At 33.3% G+C, this 6,145-nt stretch overlaps 1 long non-coding RNA gene across 1 annotated transcript; it reads right to left on the bottom strand.

Annotated features, from left to right (window-relative positions):
• Positions 1 to 5,023: 5,023 nt before the first annotated feature.
• Positions 5,024 to 5,943, bottom strand: LOC138314429 (uncharacterized). Its single transcript, XR_011207373.1, has 2 exons — positions 5,431 to 5,943; positions 5,024 to 5,066 (listed from the first exon to the last, which is right to left on the bottom strand). It is a non-coding gene; the product is annotated as an uncharacterized lncRNA (long non-coding RNA).
• Positions 5,944 to 6,145: the final 202 nt, after the last annotated feature.

Here is a 6,145-nt window from a genome sequence, read left to right as displayed (position 1 = left end):
TATTAATTTATTTCTATGATCAAATCACAGACACACATTTTATTACGTTCTAAGCAAACAATATTTCAAACAACGTTGTCATCTTTGAGTGTATGATGAAAGTTTCTGCTTCAACGTAATCCACATTCACGTTACTAGTTCTTTGCATCCTCCATGGAGATGTACGGGATAATGACTTCAAAACCTTTCTTTTTGCATTTTAAAAAACTAAAAAAAATAGTCAGTGTGAAATTCAAATTGGATCAGAAAAAAGATAGTTATAGTATAAAAAATCGAGAAATATGCATGAGGCAGGTCAATTAAAGTGAGCATTAATGTATGTATACATATTTATTTGTTCAGTTTTTATTTTAAAAGAAGAATAAAAACAAATAGTTTTCAAAGTTCCGCCTTTCTACTACTTGGCTAGCAGGATTGGATAGTTCCACAACTCAATATTGAGAATGGAGTGTAGCTCATTGCGGTTTTATTTGTACCATTGAAATACTATCGATACACCACTTTGTGTTTGCTTTGAAATTGAAGAGACAAACAAGCACTATCTATTAGACTGTAGGTTGTTTTTGTACATATTCAAGACTTTGATGATTTAAACTATCCAATTTCATGTGATTTCCTACTTTTTGGCAAAACTGATTTATTAACTGATGAAACTATATTGATTTTTTTTTATGTGTGCGAGATTTGATTTTAATTTCTAAAGATTTGAATGAAGTGCTATAATCCTAGCAGACTTGACTTGGTCTTTTCATTGAACGTATACTAGATACTGCATACATCTTATCACGTTATTATTACATGTCTAATCATCCCTCCTCTCTTCCACCACAACTCTATCCTCTGCGTTTTTTCATTTTCTTATATTACATTTCAGTTTAGTCCATTTATTGTATAGAAAAAGAAACGAAATAAAGTTTATTTTAAGGTTTCTGAAGATAATAAAAAAAGTTCAATCAAAACATGGAGAGAAAACTATCAGAAATAATTAAACAAAGACATAGCTGAATTGTTCTGTAAGTATCACATAATGTCCATATAAAAACAACCTTTTGGGAGATCATATAGGTTGTGATATAGATTTCCAGTCCATACACGTACGGATATATCATGACCTACAGGACTTCATTATCTACCCAAACTTACACATACAGAGTTTGTAGTTTTCTCCTCATTGTTTCCTACTACAATAGAAACGGTCGAAGTTGGATGGTCATCAGAAATCGCCCTATGTCAGTTGGGACTGATCCAGAGACTTCATCAACAGACACAGATTATATATGAATTGCTGTTATGATTCATGAGTTGAGGAAGCACGCACTTGCTTTGTAGTATTGTAAACGTACTTAGTTTGACACATCCAAAGTTAGAGCAAACATTATTTTGAAATATTTTAACACAGCGATGAATTTGCGAAATAACATTAGATTGTCACAAAGGCACAAAAAATTCTAGAGTTCGATATATGTGCAAAGGAAATCAAAGTTTTGGGTAATGACATACGTTTCGACAAGATCTACTTTATAGGTAAATAACAATGAATATAGTAAAGAAGATATGTTAGAATACTTTTATCTCCAACCTCTCCGATAGCCATCCCCAACGTCCTCTCAATTACAGGATATTGATCACTAGGAGAAATATTATCTAATCTATAAGTCAGTGATTTAATGATGTGGCACGCAGCCAAAGTTGTTTTTCCTGGACTATATAGAAGATATGTACAGCTTTAAAATCTATAACAATCACCTTATTATCTACTTAAATAACGTCTCTTGTGATATAATTTCTTAAGATGAAACAGATTCTGAGTTGATAATATTCGACAGACACTACAAATGGAGCACTTACAAAGAGATCATCGCAAGAAGGCCATTGAAGTTTAGGTATTGGTCTGCGTGGGTCTTTTTTCCTGTATACAAAGTCATTTACGGTACCGTCTTCTTCTTTTTTTCACTATAGACAAGACGTAGTGCTCTTGGTTATGAATAATAGACGAAAAAAAATGAATATACAAAGTATGTAACGTTTGGTGTTTTCTTTCTAATATACAGTACAAAAGCTATACGTTTACCGCCTTGTAGAACTGAAGTAAACAATGCGACTGGTTTAGTTGGTAATTAGAGGCAACTAATATAAATCTGAGACTATCACTTGTAAATGATAATGTCAATAGTATTGAACAGATATGTGCAAAAGATCGATCAGTAATATTTTGAAATAAATATGTATATATTATTTATCTGAATGGATAAACAAAACCACAGTGCTTCATAAAACTGTTGTATTTTTAAGTGGTTTCGAATATTTATTTTTTGTATTTCATTTGAATGTCACGAGAGTGATAATATGGGTATTTGTTCTCTTCGTAAATAAACTACTCTGACAACTGTAAACAGCTGATAGTTTTATTATATGCAAAACGGAGACAGATAACCTGAAATAAAAAGAACAATACCTGACAATACATAGGGACACATAAATGTACCCGCTATAATATGATATATTTATACTGTAAAGTAATAAATATAATATACAGGTATTTATTTATTATATATCTATAGTAAATTCTATTTTAATTTCATGGTTATTACATTTAGTTTACAATCACTTTACCCTATACACTACCTGAACCTGACGGACCACGTGCGATCCTTTGTTATACATATACAAATTTATAAAGGTTTATGGACAATTTATTTAAAGAAGTTATAACAGAAAACTATTAAGTATATTAATTATATTGCATAATAATAATAAGTTAATTACTTTATTTCTAGTTAAATATTAAATAAACATACCTTTCAGCACTGTGGCCGTAAAGCACACAGGCTTCCAGCTATAGGTGTTACATGTCCGGTGCCTATTTTCCATGTAATGTGTGGACACGCTTCCACCAGGGTGGGCGTGCACGTGCAAGGACAGGGTCATGCAGGGTCAATGTGACACACTCAACCAATCCATTCACTCACCTCTCATACGTCATCATAACAACTTACATACACACAGATTTACATGTACAGGACATTAACATGACACAGGGACATGTAAATTCAGACAATACACAGCGCATGTAGTTTTAAGACCTAATATAATAGATTTTATGTACACAGTGAATTCAAACACCGCGACATTCTCCCCTGCAAAGGAAAATGACTCCTGGCATTTAAATTATGCTAAAGTTAAACATTTACAGTAAAAATATTGATAAGAAACTCGATGAGCAGTGCAGTATCCAGTATCCAAGTGATTGGGGCGATCCCTACCTACAAGGACTATAAGATAACTGCTCATTGAACAATACTCTTAACAGTTTGAAAAATATCTTAACAACTTTTATTTTAACTCAAAACTACAAAATTAATCACCCTGGCCAGTGTCCCAAGGTAATATATACCTAATTAGCCTAATAAGAATTTCTCCTCTGCCAAGTGAAACAAAGCACTTCTGATGTGAATATAATTTAAACATTTATTATAATTGAACGTAAGTTGCAATTATGCTACAATTCTACTTAATAAATGGTAAACCATAAGGTAATACACATTAGTAGCTGTAGATATTAAATATGATTTTCACAATCAGGAGTGGTCTTTGCTCACTATGACATTCTCCCACTGCTCTAGATGTCTGAGCGTAGACCGCAGACCCAGAATTGAATGGTGCTAAGGTTTCAACGAGTCATTCTCCATATAACAGGAGTTTACAAGCTCGTATGGACCTTACAGCTGGAACGGAGTCTTGTGCCTGACCAACACCGCCTGCAGCATTAGAGTTTCGACACACACCCCTGTTACCCTGTTTCGGAGAATTCCCCATATACCCAACGGTATATGGTTGCACTGGCCGTCGCGACTCAGCAACAGTGCGTATATGGGTCTCCTAACAGGAATAACGTTCCTGGGTGTTTGACTCCCATCATTATCCGAGCTGTCAGAGCTAGTAGTGGAGGAGGAACTCTCAATAACCTCTATCATAAGTATTCAAAACTAGATTATACAGAATATGTAGAGGTGTGGATTACTTATATACAATACAATGCGCTGACATAAAACGCGAAGGACAAATACAACATTTACAAACCCATCTTCAGCAGCAGTTTCACTCAGCTCTTGAACTTCTGACACAATTCTCAACTTCCGCTACAGTGCAGTGCAGTGTGTGCAGTGTTAGTAGGTTGGGATTGTTAGCTGGGAAGCAAGCATGCAATATATGTAAATATAAGATAGTTTGAAATGTAAAGAAATATAAAAGTTTATCACATTTTACAATTTAAATTTTAGATGAATATACAAATGTATCTAAAATGTTATAAAATGTTTATGATAATGTTGTTACTGATCTATTTATATAGTTATATTAAATACGATTTAGAGTCTTATAAGTAGTATAATTATTTAAGACTAGATTTAAATTTAATCTACACTAGCATAATGTTTAAAATTAATTGAACCGGAATTATCCAATTACTTTTACCACGCTAGTGTTAACGATGAGAATAGCCTAAATCATGAAAATGAACATGAGACATCAAACAAATCAATAGCAAACGCAATGAATAATATCAATAGTGAATACAAATGACAATGAAAACAAAAATAAAGTCAAAGATAAACACGCGAACGATAAATGTCAACACTTGGACGGCTCTCCACTGGACGATACAGAATAACAATCAGTTACAATCCAACGACGACAGCAGGAACTCCAAAGTAAACATGATGACAATGAAACAATCACGAATCCATAATGACAAGACGAAAATAAAGACGATGACAATCACATGTAAACAGAAGACATCAAAACCGGAAGCACATGTTGAAAAGTAGAGATATCAAATCGGAGTGATCTCCCCTTGAGCATACTTTCCGGTCCACTAGCTGGTATCACGTGATCACCCACGTGGTAAACAATGGGTGCACGCCGGGCACTGCCTCCGTCGAACTTATACGTTGGGCGCCAATGTCACGAGAGTGATAATATGGGTATTTGTTCTCTTCGTAAATAAACTACTCTGACAACTGTAAACAGCTGATAGTTTTATTATACGCAAAACGGAGACAGATAACCTGAAATAAAAAGAACAATACCTGACAATACATAGGGACACATAAATGTACCGGCTATAATATGATATATTTATACTGTAAAGTAATAAATATAATATACAGGTATTTATTTATTATATATCTATAGTAAATTCTATTTTAATTTCATGGTTATTACATTTAGTTTACAATCACTTTACCCTATACATTACCTGAACCTAACGGACCACGTGCGATCCTTTGTTATACATATACAAATTATAAAGGTTTATGGACAATTTATTTAAAGAAGTTATAACAGAAAACTATTAAGTATATTAATTATATTGCATAATGAATAATAAGTTAATTACTTTATTTCTAGTTAAATATTAAATAAACATACCTTTCAGCACTGTGGCCGTAAAGCACACAGGCTTCCAGCTATAGGTGTTACATGTCCGGTGCCTATTTTCCATGTAATGTGTGGACACGCTTCCACCAGGGTGGGCGTGCACGTGCAAGGACAGGGTCATGCAGGGTCAATGTGACACACTCAACCAATCCATTCACTCACCTCTCATACGTCATCATAACAACTTACATACACACAGATTTACATGTACAGGACATAACATGACACAGGGACATGTAAATTCAGACAATACACAGCGCATGTAGTTTTAAGACCTAATATAATAGATTTTATGTACACAGTGAATTCAAACACCGCGACACATGCATATATAATAACATTTTGGAGTCTATATATTTTCTAATAAATCAATTCTTCCGAATAAATGACAAGCAAACTATCACTATATTTGGAAGTAAACAAATAATCACGTGATCCCTGGTTACCAATAAGACATTTCTATATTTCTTCCAATGGCATGAATGAGGTATAAGCACGTGACTTGTGTTACTACGTTTTTACTATATAGTATTTCATGTATTTTTACGGTTTTTCCTTTGAATATTCCTGATCTCATCTAATGACGAATTTCAACGTCTTTTTTCGTTGCCATTTTGGTAAAGAGCAATGAAGGAATGACGTCAAAAATAGCGTTTTTTTTTTTTTAATTTTATTTTAAATAAAACATCTGAAAATTATGAAAATA

This window comes from Argopecten irradians, chromosome 2, assembly GCF_041381155.1.
Source record: "Argopecten irradians isolate NY chromosome 2, Ai_NY, whole genome shotgun sequence".
Lineage (NCBI taxonomy): Eukaryota > Metazoa > Mollusca > Bivalvia > Pectinida > Pectinidae > Argopecten > Argopecten irradians.
Note: the sequence above shows the minus strand (reverse complement) of the source record. Positions and strands in the feature narration are given on the sequence as shown.